Consider the following 20805-nt stretch of genomic DNA (forward strand, 5'->3'; position numbering starts at 1 on the left):
ACACGCATGACCAATGACAGCTGTAGGTACACGTACCCCTTTAAAAATATTCAGGGTTAGACACAATTCTGGGTGTGCCATCTATAATGCCAGCTGCTTCCTACTACACAAAAAAGCGTTTCAGGAAGTGACTAGGAGAGAGCACTGTTTTGGAATAACTATGAATCTGTTCTATTCAGTTTTATCATCAGCAAAAATTACTTGTATGCATGTCTGATTTTGGCCGGTGTGATGGGACCCCCCTGGGTGGGCATCCCCATGTGGACCCCGCCTGGCGTGGCCTCTCTCTCTGTGCCAGCACCTCACTCAGCCAAGGCTCCTTGGGTTTCACGTAACAGATACAGTTCAAGCTTGCCTGAGCTAAAACAGAGAGTGGACTGGACATGGGCCAGAGCCAGAAGGGCAGCTGGGCCTCAAGGGGGTTAGAACAAAGCCCTGAGAGGCCCATGGGAACGCAGACAGCTATTCTCTTGCCACCTCCCCTTTTCTCCCAGGGGCGACCTGGTTTCTCATCTCTACTTCTCCCTGACGTTTTTAGTCATTTTTTGCTACATTCCAGTTTTTTCTGCCGCCCAGAGTACATCGTGAAAATGGCAACGCCAGCCCCTTATTGTATGCTGTCCTAAATCTAGGGCCAATAGTGACTGACCAGAAGGGCTGTGTCTGCATTCCAGATGTCCTGTAGACAGAATCTCAGCTTGGGTGAGGAGCGTCTCCTCCAATCAGCTGTAAGCGCTTGGGGTGGTAGTGACTCCTGGGGCCCACCCCTGTGGAAGCGGATACACAGAAGCTCTTTAAAAAGGAGGCACAGGGGCTTCCCTGGTGGCGCAATGGTTGAGAATCTGCCTGCTAATGCAGGGGACACGGGTTCGAGCCCTGGTCTGGGAAGATCCCACATGCCACGGAGCAGCTGGGCCCATGAGCCACAACTACTGAGCCTGCGCGTCTGGAGCCTGTGCCCCGCAACGGGAGGGGCCGCGATAGTGAAAGGCCCGCGCACCGCGATGAAGAGTGGCCCCCACTTGCCGTAACTAGAGAAAGCCCTCGCACGAACCGAAGACCCAACACAGCCAAAAATAAATAAATAAATAAAGTAGCTATAAAATTAAAAAAAAAAAAATCCCACAGGCCACGCGGTGTGGCCAAAAAATATTAAAAAAAAAAAAAAAAAAAAAAAGGCACAGACTGAACTAAGACCCCCTAAGGTGCCTACTCCCTCCAAACTGTTGTCAAGGCAGCCAGTGGCTCTAAGTCCTCCCGTTCATGCTGCCTCACTGTAGCTCTGCCTTCTCCCTGAAACACTGAACAATACCTAAACATAGTTTGTTAACTGAAAAGGCTTTCATCATGAACTTCATTGATGATGAATATCTGCAACAAAAACTTTTTTTTTTCATGTAGAATAATCAAATCTAGGGACCACACATTAAGGGGAGAAACCAGTTTAAGCAAAAGACCCACCAAGTACATTGGAAATGAGCCTGTTTACAAGGATCTACATTGCCTAACAATATATTTTACAACCAACAGAATTACTTAGGCATATGTACAAGTAGTTAATTTGTAAATTGCCTTTTTAAACAGCCCTCAAATTATGTCTGAATGAAAATTATCTTATTCATACTTCTCTAGGTGTCCAAAGAATAAAACCTGAAATCAGAGACTAGAAGCAGAAAATCTGGAGGTTCTGACTTACATGGCTTCCTGCTTCAGATTAATAAGGTAACATTAATGGAACCATGGGGCAGGTTACTAAACCTGAAGGCTGTACTCTTAGGCTCTGAGAGCAACCAAGACTCCTTCCCCTATAATCTCTAACGATGATGATGATGATCATGGTATTATCTGAGCACTGATTTTGTGCCAGCCACTGTGCTAAGCACTTTGCATAGATTATCACATTTAATCTTTATAACTTCTCAATGAGATAGATTAGGGGTCCCCAACCCTGTTAGGAACCGGGCCTCACAGCAGGAGGTGAGCGGCGGGGCGAGTGAGCGAAGCTTCATCTGTATTTACAGCCGCTCCGCATCGCTCGCATTACCGCCTGAGCTCCGCCTCCTGTCAGATCAGCGGCAGCATTACATTCTCATAGGAGCATGAGCCCTACTGTGAACTGTGCATGCGAGGGATCTAGGTTGCGCGTTCCTTATGAGAATCTAATGCCTAATGATCTGAGGTGGAGCTGAGGCGGTGATGCCAGTGCTGGGGAGCGGCTGCAAATACAGGTTATCATTAGCAGAGGGTTTGACTGCACAGAGACCATAATAAATGAATTGCTTGCAGACGCATATCAAAACCCTATCAGGGAGTGGCAAGTGAAAACACGCTGAGGGCTCCCACTGATTCTGCATTATGGTGAGTTGTATAATTATTTCATTATATGTTACAATGTAATAATAATAGAAATAAAGTACATAATAAATGGAATGTGGTTGAATCATCCTGAAACATTCCCCCCGCCCTCTGCCCCACATCCCACTCTGGAAAAATTGTCTTCCACAAAACCGGTCCCTGGTGCCAAAAAGGTTGGGGACCGCTGGGAGAGATAGTATTATTTTCCCCACTTTACGGATGAAGAAACTAAGGCAGCATGCTAGTTAAGGTCCCATGAATGGTAATTTGCAGAACAAGCATATAAGCCCAAGTCTGGCTGAAGCTGAAGACCTTAACCAATATAAAATACTTAGATCGTCCAACAAGAAATTTTTGTAAAAAATTGAAAACGAAGCTCCCTAATGGACAGTGGGAGTTCCTATCATTTTTTATCTCATGAGGAGTTTTCATTTTCAATGCATCTAAACAAGTTGTTGGGGGTTTTGTTTTTGTTTTTTGTTTTTGTCTCCTATAAGGAAGGCACTGATGTCAAGGGTAATGCAAAAATGATTAAGACCCTCTTGGGTTTCTCAAGGAGCTCAAGGTCATCTAATACTTAACAAGAGGCTGTACAAAATAGTTAGAACGCTGAATATGGTGTCTCATCCCAGTAACATCCTAGCTCTAGGAGATGAAGGGAAGGAATGATCATGTCTACTAAGTATATAAAAGTTACGATTTGCTGCTGTTAGCTGAATCATGTCAGAGAGACAGAAATCCCCTGTTAGCCAAAGTAATCAACAATTCTCAGGTGTGATTCTCAGCAGGACCAGTACAACTTCTGGTTAATCATGTACCCGTGTCTTTAAGTGAACTGTGGGTTGTGACCCTTATGAATAAGACACAAGACTAAAGGAAGAAATGGATCCTAGACAGGATTGATCCTTGTGGCCTGTTCTCAGTAAACACTGTCCCTGAAGAAAACACCTCTGCTGTGAGCTGTCAGCCAGCAAACCGAGGCAGGGACAACAGGGAGAAGGGCAGGGGAAATCTTTGGAAAGAGCTGTCCCCTCAACGTGACACTTTCAATCTCAAGGATCTTTCCAGAGCAGTCCCAGGAATAAATGGGTACACCTGTTCTTTGTACTTTGATTGCAGAAACCAGTCCATCATCTGCCGCCAGCTGGACCCAGTGGATCTCAGTGCTGCTTGCCATCAGAAATCTGAACCATGCACCGATTGCTTGCTCTGTGCTCCACTTCCATGACCGAACCCTGCTTTCTATTCAGGTAAGGCGAGCCCAGCTGTGTTTTTCTGAAGTTTCTCTGTTTCTCTGTTTTCCTGAAGTCTGCAGCGGTCTGTGATCAGGACGTAAAGTCTTATCGATGGCAGTGGAAAGCAGGATGCACTCCAGATTTTGGATAAAATAGCTCCAATGCTCCTTTTCATTTATATATGACTTTACATGACAAAGCCCATCACAATCATCATTAATTAAACCCGCCGCTTGGTGCCCTCTGAGGTAGGGCTGAAATAGTCTGCTCATTTTACAGCTGACAAAACAGATAGCAAGGCTTAGGGGTTTGCTGAAGTGAAGTGGTGTGCAACCAAGGAAGCCTGCCCCAATTCCCTTTCTAGTTCATTCTTTTTGGCCTGGAAGAGGCCTTCAAAGTGCCCAGCTCTTAACTCCAAACAGCTTAAGGAAGTCAGCTGGGAAGAGCTGCTTGGCAGGGGAACGGCAGCTGTCACAACCAGAGCACAGTGTGGGGCTTGAATTCTTTGAAAACAGCCAAGTCATATTTTTCTGGCTCTCAGTGGATGTTAAACACACATGCACATAAGGTTTCTCCTGCCAGGCCAGAGAGCAGGCCAGGAAATGTGGGCAATTGTAGCAATGTCACATTTGACCTGGTGGAAAGCCGCCTACCCACTACCCACACTTCACCCATCTCTTACCAGATCCTTTATATTAAAATTTTAAATGAACTCAGAATTGAACCTATTCCAAGAGCAGACCTAGTCCCATATTTGTGGGATGTGGGGAACAGGAAAAATGGAGGCCCACCTATCATGTGTCTAAATGTTAAAAAATTATAGCCGAAGCTAACAAGTTAGCCTTGACAGGCCAGTTCGCCTTTCCTACCTTGATAGATGTTTATAATGACCTATAAAATCAGTTTGATTGATGCAAAACTCCTCAGAGCTCCACACCAGAATGTGGTGGTTCCAAGAAAGCAGTTCTGGCCTGATGTCATTTCCCACCCGCCGCCCTGGCCCATATCATAAAGGGCCTTATATACACACGACGATGATCCCACCCCACATACGTTCAAGCTCCTGCCACATCGGCACCCCCTCACAGCCACCGCTTTGGGCCTGTGGTACCACACCAATGGCACGGTCTCCCTTTGGAAGGGTAGATCGGGAAAAGAGGTTCATACCAGTCCTGGAAGCAGGGACTTTGGCAGGGAATTCTGGACCTAAAAGCAGGGCAAGGCTCTGAGTGAATAAATCACTTGGCCTGTGGATTCCTCACCCAGTGAAGAGGAATGAGCAGAAGAGAGCAAGAGTAGGGCTCTCTAAAGAGTGGGCCCCAGGGAGGGGCCTCTTGCCAAGACCTAAGAGCAAATGCTCTCTGGCCAAATAATAAATCAGCCAAAAGTGTGAGTTAATACTGGAGACGGCACAAATCTGGATACCATAAATAATTTCACTTCAGCTACAAGGCACAGAGGCATGAGCTGTTTCAAGTATTATGTCTGCTGCCTCCCACAAATAACTTACTTACTCTGGGCAGTAGGCGTGGTCTCCAGTAGGTGTCAAGGCCAGAAACCTAATGAATAAGCTCTGTAATTAAATATTTTACTCAAGAGGCTGAGCTCCCATAAAAAAACAGATACCAAAGCTCTAGGTGGTGACCCTAGGTTGGGTACCCCTACTATTGCCTCCCCAAAATGGACCAAGTGGGTAGAAGGAGAGATTCCCTGGGCCCCTGGGCGTGTGCCGCCTTGCTCTTTGTGGAGGGGTCCTTGGGTCAGCCGAGGTTTCGAGGAGCCGTGGGACAAAACAGATCCCTCTGTCCACATCGTTTCCCTTAGAGTCAGAGTCATGATCCCAGTCCTGGGGCTTGAGATGCAAAGAGGTTAACATTACCAGCTCCCGTATTAACTCACAGATCAACTTTGTTTAAATTAATGATTTACAACATTTAATTTTTTTTTTTAAATAAATTTATTTATTTTACTTATTTATTTTTGTCTGCATTGGGTCTTCGTTGCTGCGCGCGGGCTCTCTCTAGCCGCGGCGAGCGGGGACTACTCTTCATTGCGGTGTGCGGACTTCTCATTGTGGTGGCTTTTCTTGCTGTGGAGCACGGGCTCTAGGCGCACGGGCTTCAGTAGTTGTGGCGCGTGGGCTTCAGTAGTTGTGGCTCGCGGGCTCTAGAGCGCAGGCTCAGTAGTTGTGGCACACGGGCTTAGTTGCTCCATGGCATGTGGGATCTTCCTGGACCAGGGCTCGAACCTGTGTCCCCTGCATTGGCAGGCAGATTCTTAACCACTACGCCACCAGGAAAGTCCCACAACATTTAATTTTAAGGGAACCATGTCCACATCTAAAAAGTATTTTTATCATCAAATTCTCAAGGCCAAAGATGTAAATAAGGAAATGTGTAAGATGTATATTCTGATGCTAATTTGTGACTGTGCTGTATGTCAATGGTAACAACATTGAATTCTGGATTCTTGATTCAAAGGCTTTAGTCCAACCTTCTCTGACAGCATTGTTCCTAATATATGAAGGACATATTTCCTTAATGATCTTTCGATGGTGGTTATATAAATTAATACATTAAAATTTTTTTTTTTTTTTTTTGCTTTTAAAATGGAGATAAAAACAGAGCCCAAATCAGAATAAAAGAGTCAATTCACACCATCACATAGTGGTCACATCTGTGGAGTGAACAGACAGGTCCTCTTCCTGCCCCTACAGCCTTCGCCCCCACAGATCCACTATCTGTTCAGACACCCATTCTGTAGAGCCAGGGACAATCTGCGTGCCTATACTGACCCCATCTCTGGTTGTCACTTGATAACATGGCCCATCTACTTTTGTGTTGCCACCCACACAAGTATCCAACTTCCTGAAGGCATGCCCTCAGCCTCCCCACCACAGTTCAAGTTCCCACATTATCTGATCCATCCTCCTCGCCCATCCAGTTCAGGAGAATTGTATGTCCAAAGAAGGTGATGTGGTGCTGTCAATAAGACCTTGCTGGAACGGTACAGTCCTGTCATTGAATGAGAAGAATGACTCTCAGACAATGTTGATGGCTGCTAGTAACACCTGATGTCACTGATATCGAGGAATGTAACATTTCATTTATCCAGAATAGTTAGGGAACAGGGAGTTCTAATATACTGGATAATCCGCTTAACTATAGACTACCAGTTTTGAAAGAAAAATAAACTAATTTGGAAAGAACTATAAATAACACAACAGCACATTACTGGCAGATCATAATTTTACCTGGCATTGTAATTATTTACGAGTGTGCTCCACCTCCCCTACAAGGCCATCAGCTTCTTTTTTTTTTTTTTTTTTTTTTTTTGGCCCCACTGTGTGGCATGCAGGATCTTAGTTCCCCAACCAGGGACCGAACCTGCACCGCCTGCATTGGGAGTGCAGAGTCTTAACCACTGGACCACCAGGGAAGTCCCACCTTTGGCTTCTTTTTTTTTTTTTTTTTTACCATTTTTATTGGAGTATAATTGCTTTACAATGTTGTGTTAGTTTCTGCTGTATAACAAAGTGAATCAGCTATATGCATACATATATCCCCATACCCCCTCCCTCTTGCACTTCCCTCCCACCCTCCCTATCCCACCCCTCTAGGTGGTTACAAAGCACCGAGCTGATCTCCCCATGTGGTGCAGCTGCTTCCCACTAGCTATCTATTTTACATTTGGTAGTGTATATATGTCCATGCTACTTCGTCCCAGCTTACCCTTCCCCCTCCCCGTGTCCTCAAGTCCATTCTCTACGTCTGTGTCTTTATTCCTGTTCTGCCCATAGGTTCATCAGAACCTTTTTTTTTTTTTAGATTCCATATATATGTGTTAACATACGGTATTTGTTTTTCTCTTTCTGACTTACTTCACTTTGTATGACAGACTCTAGGTCCATCCACCTCACTACAGATAACTCAATTTCATTTCTTTTTATGGCTGAGTAATATTCCATTGTATATATGTGTCACATCTTCTTTTTTTTTTCTTTTTTAACATCTTTATTAGAGTATAATTGCTTTACAATGGTGTGTCAGTTTCTGCTTTATAACAAAGTGAATCAGTTATACATATACATATGTCCCCATATCTCTTCCCTTTTGCATCTCTTTCCCTCCCACCCTCCCTATCCCACCCCTCTAGGTGGTCACAAAGCACCGAGCTGATCTCCCTGTGCTATACGGCTGCTTCCCACTAGCTATCTATTTTACGTTTGGTAGTGTATATATGTCCATACCACTCTCTCACTTTGTCCCAGCTTACCCTTCCCCCTGCCTGTATCCTCAAGTCCATTCTCTAGTAGGTCTGTGTCTTTATTCCCGTCTTGCCCCTAGGTTCTTCATGACCATTTTTTTTTTTTTTTTTTTTTTTAGATTCCATATATATGTGTTAGCATACTGTATTTGTTTTTCTCTTTCTGACTCACTTCACTTTGTATGACGGACTCTAGGTCCATCCACCTCACTACAAATAACTCAATTTCATTTCTTTTTATGGCTGAGTAATATTCCATTGTATATATGTGCCACATCTTCTTTATCCATTCATCTGTCGACCACCATTGGCTTCTGAAGAGATGGTCTGGATCAGTTTCATCTTTATTACCCTTATAGTACCTGGAGAGTTGCTTTATATATTGTAGGTGCTAAAAAAATTTTTTTATTAAATAAAAATATAGTTGACCCTTGAACAATGTGGGGGCTTGGGGTGCCTACCCCACACGGTCAAAAATCTGCATATAACTTTTCACTCCCCCGAAACATACTGCTAAAAGCCTACTGTTGACTGGAAGCCTTACTGATGACATAAACAGTCCATTAATATATATTTTGTATGCTATATGTAATGTATACTCTATTCTTATAATGAAGTAAGCTACAGAAGAGAAAATTTTATTAAGAAAATCATAAAGTAGAAAAAAATTTACAGTACTATACTGTACTTATTGATACTGTAAGTTTATGTTGTCTGTTTACAAGATGAATCTTCTGTCAGTACCTACATCAATATTGTCTTATATGATACAAAACACTGTAGATGTTATCCAAATAACTAACACTATTACCCAAAAACTGGGTTCACCTCTTGGTGGGTGTTGAGCCAAAAGACACAACCAAGCTAAAGAGCAGGAGAAGGAAGGACTTAAGCAAGTAAGTAGAACACTGGGGGATCTTTCCCAAAAAAGTGTCTCCGCTTAAGCTAAAGGTACATGCATATTTATGTAGGGGCTTGAGCAGAGGAGAATTCAGCATAGAATTGGGCAAAGGTCGACAGAGTCCAAGCTTTAGTTGATTGAAGTCACAAGAGTCAGAAAAGGTCAACATCATCATCCTTTAGGTTCTGGTTGATCTGGTGATTGAGTGCTTCAGGCTCATCTTTACCACTGAAATAGAACTGAGAGTCTTTACAGCTGATTTGCTATCTTTGCTATTGTTACTTCTCTTGCCTGGTAACAGTCATTTATTCCTGCTTCTTTTGTTCCCTTAAGATTATTAATTACTGAGATCTGTTCGAGGACAAGCACTGTGGCCAGGCTTAGATCACAAAATGACTTAGGCCAAAAGTGGCTTCTCTTTGTCAAGAAAGCCATGCCTGGTTCTCTTTCTCTGGGGACCCTCTACCCAATCTGCTTACAAAATCCCCCCTTGAGATATTTCACTCTTCAATCCTGAGGGGTACTGGACTGAAGGTAAGTCTTCTGTAATTGCTTCCTGCTGAGAATGGATGTTTTAGTCTCCCTAGTTAGAGGAGTGAAACTCTCTTGCTGCTAGAGCTAGGTAAGTTTTGGGGTCCACCAAAGTAGTGTCTGAACCTTGCTTGAATAGCATTATTCTAGCAGGTGTAGAAGAGGCACAGTGGGAGAGACAGTTAACAGCAAATGTGCAACATCATTAGCACAGACTTGAGCCAAGAGCTGCCTAAACCAAACCATTTTTCTAATATTTTCCCTAAACTGGGAGGGGATCATTCAGAGAGGAGATTTGATTTTTCATGTGCATCATAAGGTGAGTTATATTAGAAGACTCACCAGGTATTAAAAACAGCATTTGGTATATATTATAGCATAAGTTCTTCCTTGAGAGGCTGTTAAAATATCAAGGGCCATGCAGTTTTGTAGGACCGCTTTTTCATCATAGAAACTTCTGAGTTCATTAGATTGACAGCCTGATTACTGTTGTTAAGGCTTGCTGGATAAATTTTGTTAAAGCCTCTATGTGAGTGATGATGACGTCCTCTCTGTTTGATTTCTTTCCTTCTATTTTTTTTTTTTTTTTTTTTGGCCACACCATGCAGCTTGCAGGATCTTAGTTCCCTGACCAGGGGTTGAACCCCAGGCCCACTGCAGTGAAAGCTGAAAGCACCAAGTCCTAACCACTGGACCACCAGGGAATTCCCCTCTATGTTTGATTTCTAAAAGCATTCCTCTCCTCAATGGCCAAAGCAGATGTACAATGCATGTTCTATAGGCCACAAAACAGGCCATTCTGGTCAGTAAAGTTTAAGTTAAATCATGTATAAGCCAGCATGACTTCCCCATATCTCAATATGAAGATTTTTTTTCATCATTTCCCCTCTTGATTGAAAGTCTTTCGATAGACAAAAATATTTGTCCCTTGATGCCAGGGTGGTTGCTGCCTGCCCTGGGTTCATCATGTCCCTTGGTGCTAAGCCTTCTTTTTGTTAATATATAGAGATTCTTCTAGTTATCCACATTGGGGGAAGTTAATCAATATTGTGAACAGGCTCAGAGGTATGTTCATGGGGAAACATTTTGTAGGTTATATATACATTTATCCACTATACCAAATTGTAACACAAACATTGTTCATGTGCTTATAGCAGTAGACTTAAAGCAAGCAGTGATACATGTCATGAGTAGTTACACTCTGTGATAACTTCACTAGATAATTTTCTTTTCCTCCTGAACATCAGGGCGAACATATGGCTAACACAATAACATTCAATTTTGATAGGGCCTTGACATGGGGCATCTGATCTTCTTCTAAAGACACATTGTTGTGATAAGCTTCAGAAACAAACTTAGAGTGTCTTTTTAGCAATTCATTTAAAATTTACAATTATGTAACGTAACAATACGTAGCTATCTGGGAGGTGAGTCTCAGGCAGTAAATACAGACCTCAATTAACAAAACTTGATTTTAGTATCCACTGAAACATAATTTTTGTCTAAAATTACCCTCATTTTTAGCAAATATAGCCAAATTAAGACTAATTTATTTGCAAAATAAGTCTGCTTAATTGATTACTTAGGCTCTTTTAAGTTGGCTCGGCTGGAGCTTTTCATAAGGAATCTCAATTGAACTTTTGAAAGGTATCTTAAAGCCAGGAAAGCCATGCCATGGGCCTGTCACAGATTTCACCTGAAATATCTATAGATTTGAGTGAATTCTGCCCTTTTCAAGGTCCCCAAAATATCTTGAGGTTCCTGTACCTTTTAGATGGTGGCCTTCTTTATTTACCTGATAAAGCTGCTGGGAACTTAAGAATTTCTAATTTTTGGAGGGATCAGGTAGAAAAAAAAAGACAAATGTTCCTGTTTTACTTCCAAAGGTATAATTTACCAAATTGCTGTTAGTCATAATTAGCTTGAGCGGAAGGGTTTCTTTATATCTGGAAAACACAGATTAAAGCCAGTAACATTTTAGACAAAAACCATAAAAATTATAACCATATTCATTAGTTCACTCAATAGCTAATCCTTTTTGTTAACAGTTTTATGAAGCCATCAGGTTTTCATTAAGATTCTTTAATTTCTTACCCAGTTCAGTGGTATGATCAGAAATTTATCAGAGACCTGTACTTATCAAAACATCCTTCCTAAGAATCTTCTTGAAGATGAAGCACTTTTGCAAATCATCAGAGTATAACAATAACTGTCTGTAAATGACAAAAGACTTAAAAAGGCGTGATTAACACCTGATTACAATGTAATTGACAAAGAATGTTGGTTACTGCTGTGACATACAACATTTTAAGATAATACCTAGAATTATGACAGATAACATTATATACCAGGACATATCCAAATTTTAGAAATTTCATATAATTCTAGAGTATCTATATTAATAATAATAACATTTATCCCTATAGTATAACCTGAGAAAGCTTATCACTCATTTGACAATGCTTCCCATGTAATTTAACATACCAAATAATCCTAGTTAATTTAATATCTCTCTCTGAGGTGCTTCAGGGGTCCTCTGAAGCATCATAGTTAGCTGGAGGTCAAAAGAACTTCAGTTAGAATTTGATATTTGGGGGACTTCCCTGGTGGTCCACTGGTTAAGACTCTGCACTTCCACTGCAGGGGGCACAGGTTCAGTCCCTGGTTGGGGAAGTAAGATCCCACAAACCGTGTGGCATGGCCAAAATTTTTTTTAAAAAGAATATGATATTTGGGAATTTTGTCAAAAATATCAGAAGGAGGGGGTGGAGTCAAGATGGCATACTAGGAGAATGCAGAATTCGCGTCTCCTTCTCCTCACAACTAGGTCACCTACCAGGCACCGGTGGGGGACCACAGACACCTAAGGGGACAGGAGGAGCCCCCAGCGACCGGGTAGTACGTGGGGCGTGAGGGGAGTGAAGTGGGGGAGAAGGGGAGGTGGGATGGGACTGGCGCCCCTGAGGGGCGGCTGGGGGAGGGGAAGGGATCCCACACCCAAAGGGGGAAATTGGGGGAACCACTGGGAGGGCAGAGGATCAAAAGGGAGCGTGGCCACACTTCCCCTGCCCACTTGGGCCCCCAGGAGCCTGCTGAGATCTGGGGCCTGATCCTCTGCCCGCCGAGGCCCCCTCCAGCTGCGGGTCCTGAGGGAGTGGGAGGGAGGGAAGGGGGAACAAAAGTAAAGGCCGGACCTCGGGACCAGCATCCCTGAGGGTTAGCTGGGGGAGGGAAGGAATTCCTACAGCCAGCGGGACCCACCCACGGTTAGGGGCCCAGCGGCGTTGGGGGAGACCCTTGGGGAGATAATGGGGGAGGGGTGCAAAGGGCCGGAAGGGAACTCGGCCAGTGCTTTCCCTGTCCACTTAGGCACCACGGGCTCCCAGGCCTAATGCTCTGCCCTCGGAGCAGATTTAAATTTTGCAAAATAGCTCAAGATGGTGCTTCAGGCTAGTCTTTACCATTGAAATAGAACTGGGAGTCTTTACAATTTGTTATCTTTGCTATTGTTACTTCTCTTGCCTAAGTTTGTCCTTTTGTTCTCTTAAGATCATTATTACTGAGACCTGTTCAAGGACAACAGCCTGTTGCCAGGCTCAGATAACAAAATGCCTTAGGCCAAAAATGGCTTCTCTTATGTCAAGAAAGCCATGCCTGGTTCTCTTTCTCCAGGGATCCCCTACCCTATCTGCTTACTGGACAAGATTAACTGCACAGTTCTTGAGTCATTCCTCCTCCCCTGTTGAGATGGGGACAGAAGCTGATTTGTTGGGTGAATGCCACTCACTTCTTCAAAGGGACCCTCCAGATCAAGATGTCTGGAGTAGCCTCTGAGTCTGATAAGTGAGTTGAGGTGCATGGACCTGACAGCTCAGGCACCAAGAGGGATTCTCCTATGCCCTTGCCTGCAGGTCCCCAGCAACATAGAGCTGGGAGAACCCAGAGGGGCCAGGTGAGATGTCCCTTCGTGGTCGCCAAAAATTTTTACCAAAAAACTGTTGACCTCTTGGTGGGGGTCAAGCCAACAGATACAACCAAGCCAAAGATCAGGAGAAGGAAGGATTTGTTACTTGCAGCAAGTAAGGAGAACACTGGGGATCTTTCCCAAAGCAGTGTCTCCCTGAACAGCAAAATTGGCAAAGTTTTTGTTGTTGGTGTTGTTTGTTTGTTTTAATATTTATTTATTTTGGCTGTATCAGGTCTTAGTTGCAGCATGCGGGATCTTTGTTGTGGCATGCAGGATCTTTCGTTGCAGCGCGCAGGCTCCTCGTTGAGTCATGTGGGCTTCTCTCCAGTTGTGGCGTGCGGGTTCTAGAGCACGCAGGCTTAGTTGCCCTGCAGCATATGGGAATCTTAGTTCCCTGACCAAGGATCAAACCCACATCCCCTGCATTGGAAGGCAGATTCTTAACCACTGGACCACCAGGAAAGTCCCAAAATTGGTGACATTTTAAGCTGAGGGTACATGCATATTCATTCATGAAGGGGCTTGAGCAGAGGAGAATTCAGCATACAATTGGGGGTTGACAGAGTCCAAGCTTTAGTTGATTGAAGTCACCAGGGTCAGAAAATTGTCAACAGCATCATCCCTTAGGTTCCAGTTGATCTGGTGGTTGAGTGCTCTAGGGGGCTTTAAATTCTACAAAACAGCCCAAGAAAGTGCTTCAGGCTAATCTTTACCATTGAAGCAGAAATGGGAGTCTTTACAACTGACATATTACCTTTGCTATTGTTACTTCTCTTGCCTGATAACAGTCATTTGCTCCTGCATTCTTTTGTTCCCTTAAGATCATTAATTACTGAGACCAGTTCAAGGACAAGCATTGTGTCCAGGCTTAGATCACAAAATGGCTTAGGCCAAAAATGGCTTCTCTTATGTCAAGAGGAGCCATGCTTGGCTGTCTTTCTCCAGGGACCCCCTACCCTATCTTCTTACAACACTAGGCATCAAAAATGAAAAGATAATGTGAAAAAGAAATTCATATTTATTTACAGATAAAATGATTCATGCATTAATAACAAAGGAGCAATATGATTGCTTTATGGTAGCCTAGTGTAATTGATACTATTACGTCACTGTAACTTAGCATATACCCACATGAATGGTTATACCATTTTTATGGCATACAGTATTACAGTCATACTCATACTACAGTATTAGAAACATTGTTATATTTTTTTCAAAAACCACGTACCTGTGATGATAGGCATATATGCAGTTTCTCCAGTTACGAGAGAGAGACAGATAGAGAGACAGAGAGAGAGGGAGGGAGAGAGAGGCATACTATATGGTCATGTAATTCTTTGAAAGCAAAGCTATAAAACAGTAAGAAAACTAACATATTAATTTCGTATTAAATATCACTCACCTCATGCTTACATAAGGATAGGCTATCTACTTCAAGTCTGGCACAGGATGTTCTATATGTATATTTTTGGATATTTATTGAAAAAAAAATCTGCATGTAAGTGGACCCATGCAGTTCAAGCCCATGTTGTTCAAGGGTCAACTGTATAGAACACATACTATAATTTACCAACATGACTTAATCCTTCTTTGATGACTCAGAAGGCCCTCCAGGATCACACATTTCTTCAGGCTTATTATTATGTGTTTTATCTCTGGGGATGTTTAATATAGGCCAAGTGACGAAAGCAGAATTCTGTAATGACTGGAAGACAGAACTTGATGTCCACTGACTCATTCCAATTCTAAGTCTATGTGCATGTGTCTCAAAGTCAAATATAGAAGTGATCCCATTTATTACTACCTAAAAGAAACACCACATCACAGTGCAATTGTTTATGAAAATAGGTTACAAATAAGGAGTGCTAACCAGCTTCTGATTATAAACCTTAACCAGGGCAAGGAATGTATCTTAGAGATTTTTGAAAAGGTAGGCTATCATTAATTAGTACCATTAATATGTTATTACCAGGGGCCACCTCCGCCCCCGTCAGCCGGGGTGCTCTAGATGCTGCGCGGAGACCCCCTGCGCCCCTGCGAGCATGGCGCTGCGAGCGTGCAGGCCGCGGTCTGCAGCCTGCGCGCCATCTCTGTGTCCGACGCACCCTCCTCGCCGCTGCCTTGGGTACTGCGGGCTGGCGCCCTTTGGGCGCTGTGCACCGGCCCCAATCTGCTGTCGGTGCGTAAATTCACAAACATGAATGGGTAACAACAGAAAACAGTGTTGGAATAGTGCGAATCAGCAATTTTGCACAGGAAGCTTTGGGAGATGTTGTTTACTGTAGTCTGCCTGAAGTTGGGACAAAATTGAACAAACGAGGAATTTGGTGCTTTGGAAATTGTGAAAGCTGCTAGTGGACTCTATTCTCTTATCAGGAGAAGTAACTAAAATTAATGAAGCTCTAGCAGAAAATCCAGGACTTGTCAGATCTTGTTATGAAGATGGTTGGCTGATCAAGATGACACTCAGTAACCCTTCAGAACTAGATGAACTAATGAGTGAAGAAGCATATGAGAAATACATAAAATCTATTGAGGAGTGAAAATGGAACCTCAAAATATACTAGTTTGAAACAAACAAAAAATATGTTATTAACATTATTTTATTAAAGCCTAATCATCAGATTATAATCTACTAATTAATGCAAACGTATTTATCATTATGTGCCTGATATATGCCAAGCCCTGTGTTAGTCATTAGGGATACAATGTAAATATAATTCATGCCCTCAAGAAATTTAAGTAATTCACCTTTAAAACCATTTTATTGTGCAGTTCATTTTACAGAACTTTAGATGTCACTGTAAGAAATTAGCCTGGGCGTGATGGGACTGTCTAACACATCCTATAACTCACTCAAAATATAGAATAATAGAAAAGAAAGAACGCGAATGTTAGCTTAATTACTTAACATTCGCCTTTTTTTCTGAAAAACACAGCATCCAGAATGTTCCTTTAAGGATCTAGTCTTCTGCACTTTCAGAATTCTGGGTGAATTTGCTTCTGCACATAAAATGATTTTCATTTCAGTTAGTACAATATCTGCCAGTCCCCCAGGACTTGACGGTAAAGCCCCAGGCGGGAAGGGAACAGCCATCACATTGCCCCCACCCCTTGGCTGGCCTTTCTGTGGGTGTGATGGTGACAGAGGCAGCATGAGGGAGCCCTGCCCTGGGAGTCAGGAGAAACCAGGAGGCAGAGACAGGTGCTCTGAGTCCAGTATGTCAGGCACTCTGCTAACGGATGCTGCCTTGCTTCTGGACAGCTTCTTGTAAACATGCTGATTCTCATCGTGACAGGAGGACTTTACAGCTTAGATCTTCATGTCTAAAACTAAGGGTTTAGGTTACATCAGAGTTTCCCAAATTATATTCTGCAAAACACAGGTCCTTTTTTAAGACATTTCTTCAAAAAGCAGCCTGGGGCAGCAGTGTAGGAAAAGCTGCCCACCACACCCAGTGTTGGAGAGTCACAAGGCACAGCAGCATATGAAGGGTTCTGAGAAGCTGTACCTTCAAAACACTTTGATAGCAGCATTTCTCAAACGAGTTTGACCATGAAACCCTCTCTTCTAGTTTCACCTACTAACATCTGCTGATTCACTTAGTATTCTGAGGTACAAACTTTGGAAACATTAGAATAAACGATCTCTTAAACGCATTGATTTTATAGCATCTTAAAGCAGAAAATAGTCTTAGAAATCAGAGGACCGTGAGGTTAAGATCTCATAGCTAGTCAATGGCCAAACTAGGTCCCTTTCAGTTGCCAATTTTTCACATTCTATGTGCTAACAATCGCAGTGAATGAAATTTTACTGTGAGGAAGTTTAGAAAAAGCGTCAGTAATTGAAATCTACAGATAATCTTAAAGCTCCAGGGTTTCCACTTTCGGTAAAACTCTGTTGTTTGAAGTTACTCCTGATGAAGCAAAACTAATGGCGTGTGTTCACAGGCTGGTGGAGATGCTACTGAGCAGAGAATTATCCAGAATTCAAGAAGCTAATGAGAATGGGGGAAGGAGAAACAAATGGCACTGAGTCCAAAGCCAAGGTAATTAGCTCCTGGGTGACTAAGAGTAAATTACCGTTTTTTTTGATACTGAGCTCAAGGAGATCCTTGGCTTTTTTTTTTTTTTTAAGTACTGAGTCATATATTCCTTTGGTGTCAGAACTAAGAAAAGAGAACCGATGCTTGCTACACTGACCTCAATGTCCTGTGCTCTGGATAGTGTCTCCTTAATGCCAACTCAAAAAACCCTCACACGTCACTTCACAATGGTCTTTGCCTCTACTTAAAAGGGCAAAGATAATTTTAGGCTTCAATTTCTTTTCATGCCATTTGCTTGAAAAGAATTCTTTAAGTTGGTGGCTAAGTACACAACAGTATTCTCCTAGCAGTGAATTGGCTGTCCCACAATCCCAACTGTAGTATAGCCTAACCCCAAAGTAATTAAAGAACCAAGCGATTTGCATTCTTTTTCTATAAAACTACTCTTGAGTAGCAGATGGCAAACACAAATGATTTGCTCTAGAGACATATGGAAACCTCTCTGTTTCGTAAAAGCCTCAATGAATATTAAACGCCGAGTGATGTCACTCACTGCAGAAATAAAATGTTGTGATAATCCCCCAAACAGGCCTAATTAGGCCATACAGCTACTTGAGTTTCAGAAAGTAATAGGAGGGAAATTACTATGTGATTGGGATTTCATTAACAGTTCTTCTTAATCTGAATATTCATCCTGGCCCCAAAGAATTACCTATTCAGCCTTATTTCTTCAGCATGCTATTAGATTGTACCATAATTTATAATTGTAAATCTTAAAAATGAGTAATCAAAGAGATCTGCTTGATTTCATGTTAACTCTTCAGTTCTGCCTGAACAGCAAGAGCAAAAATTTCAAGAGAGATAGGGTGTTTTATCACAGGTTTGGGAGCATTCAACGTGCTCCCTGATAAACTCCGTTTTATAAGCCCTTTTGCTGCTGTTACATTGGTGGTGGGGGCGAAATCTATGTTTAAGGTTATTCAGGAAATGATTATCCATATTAAGTAGGAATTGGAGGCAGGAATCTGATTGAATATGGCTCAAAATACAAAGGAGAATTTCATTTTTCTCTTCATCCTGTAGATTGGCAATCCAATAAGTTGTTGGCAACCCAGTAACTTGTTCTCGTCACAGAAAGGACTGAAACTTTGCACTCCTTGGAAAGAGAGAAGTACTGATAACTGAGTCATAGGGTGAACTGAATGCTTTTTAAAATAAGGAACTAGGTGTCTTGGGCTCCTTTCCAGCCCCACACTCTGCCTGGCCTCCAAGGCCTCCTAGGCCTGTTGATGAATCTCCTCAATTCACTAGGGTGTTTAGTTGGCCTTGGAGACCAAAGTCTGTAAGACCAGAACCCCTAAGGCAGATCTCAGGACATCTGTTAGGAGCTTGGGTTCAAGAGCCAAAGGATTTTATAGACAGAAATGGATTCTCTAGTCCAGCCTCTTTCATTTTACAAATGAGGAAACTGAGGCACAGAAGGGTTGTTGTCCTTCTTTTAGGTCACAGAGCTAGTTAGGGGCAGAGCTAGGAACGGAACCCAGGTCACCTGATGCTTTGTCCAATCTTCCTTCCATTACAAAATCCCAGGACAGGCTTGTCAGGGCCTGATAGAGAATTTAGAAAGTTCAAGGCTATCAAAGTGTTTAACCTTAGGTGGTTGCTGAAGTGGGGTAGAAAAGGGACCAGGTGTCTAAGTGCCTGTGTTAATTCTAGCTTTGGACCACCCATCCCCTCCTCAAGGAAACAATATTTCTCTCTTGCCTCTTCTTTCCAGTTCAACATCAATCCATCTGTTTAAGAGAAAGACAAGTCAGAATTTTCCTGGATTCAGCCCCATGACCTCTCCAGAAATTCCAACATAACTGAACATGATATGAATATCTATATGCATTTGACACTGAAACAGGTAGTAGTTTTTGGGGTTTTTTTTGAGAAGTTTTTTTTTTAAATTAATTAATTTATTTATTTTTGGCTGCGTTGGGTCTCGTTTCTGTGCGAGGGCTTTCTCTAGTTGTGGCAAGCGGGGGCCACTCTTCATCGCGACGCGTGGGCCTCTCACTGTCGCGGCCTCTCTTGTTGCGGAGCACAGGCTCCAGACGCGCAGGCTCAGTAATTGTGGCTCACGGGCCCAGTTGCTAAGCGGCATGTGGGATCTTCCCAGACCAGGGCTCGAACCCGTGTGCCCTGCATTGGCAGGCAGATTCTCAACCACTGCGCCACCGGGGAAGCCCCAGGTAGTAGTTTTCAATGGTTGCTTCTACAGCCTTGTTGCCTCCTGTCTTCTCTATTTCTAACAGGACCCTGTGATTTAGGGTGAGTTTGACCCCATATTCAGCTTGAATGACTTAAGCCAGTTGGCTTACGCCGTTCTCTTGGACCCTAGGATTTGTTCACGGAAGGGCAGTCAGGGCCCATGGAACTGAATTCTAGGGTATTAATTTGAACTCCTGAGAAAGAGGATTCTTTACTTTCTGCTCTCTTTGAATCTAGGTGTCCCAGGAGTTTCAGCAAGACATTTTGCAACCACATGAGGCTGGTCTGTTGAAATCAGTGTTACTTTGAGGAAGCATTGCTAAGAAACCAAGAGAGAGAAACCAGGTCCTGGGCATGTCATTTGAGCTACTGGATCACTCACCTGTCACTAGTTCTAGATCTGATTATTTTAGTATATGATTAAGTAAATATTTTTATTATTTAAACCATTTATTATTCTATTTTTTACTGCCACACGTATCTCAATACCTCTTATGATGCTGATTGTGAGTTTCATAACATCTTGACTTTGCCATTGGATCAAAGTCCATTTTAAAGTTGGTTCCAAAAGGCTTTCTTTAATCACTCATTCTAACAAGAAACTCTACCCAAAACACATAGTACTTACTGTGTATGTGCCTTATTTGACACAAAATCCTACATAGCAATGCCCAGGCTAATGAAAGGAATGAATTTCACTAACATATTTTATTGTCAAAAACTTTATTATTAGAGAAAGAAATAATACAAGTGTATTAGAATAGATTCCTTCCAATCCACCCTATAGTAGAGTAAATTTCATGTAGCCATTTTTTGGTATTATCATGTCATTTTTATTTAATTTTTACATTCAGTGGAGATATGCAAAATATTTAACAATCAGTTTGACATAAGCACTTGACCAATCAGATTGGAGGTCTGACCAATCCGAATTAAAAGCCAATCAATCAGAACAGACACCTGACCCATCAGAATAGATGAAGTGTGTGTCTGCCAGATATCTGCCTCCCATTTATCACTGAACTTTTCGCTTGTGGGATCTCCCCTTAATTACCTGGGAAGCAAACTGAGGGCAGGGACCACATGATAGATACCTTTGTATCCTCCAGGTAGGCCTTTCTGAGCTGGTTTCACAGGGTGAGCTTGTTTGAGTAGACATTATTCAACCAGTGATTGCTCAGGAAACATCAGTGGGTGGAAAGAGTACAGTGTGTCCCTCTCTGATGAAGAAAATTGTAGAATTATCCC

Source organism: Eschrichtius robustus, chromosome 1 (assembly GCF_028021215.1).
Source record: "Eschrichtius robustus isolate mEscRob2 chromosome 1, mEscRob2.pri, whole genome shotgun sequence".
In the NCBI taxonomy this organism is placed as follows: Eukaryota; Metazoa; Chordata; class Mammalia; order Artiodactyla; family Eschrichtiidae; genus Eschrichtius; species Eschrichtius robustus.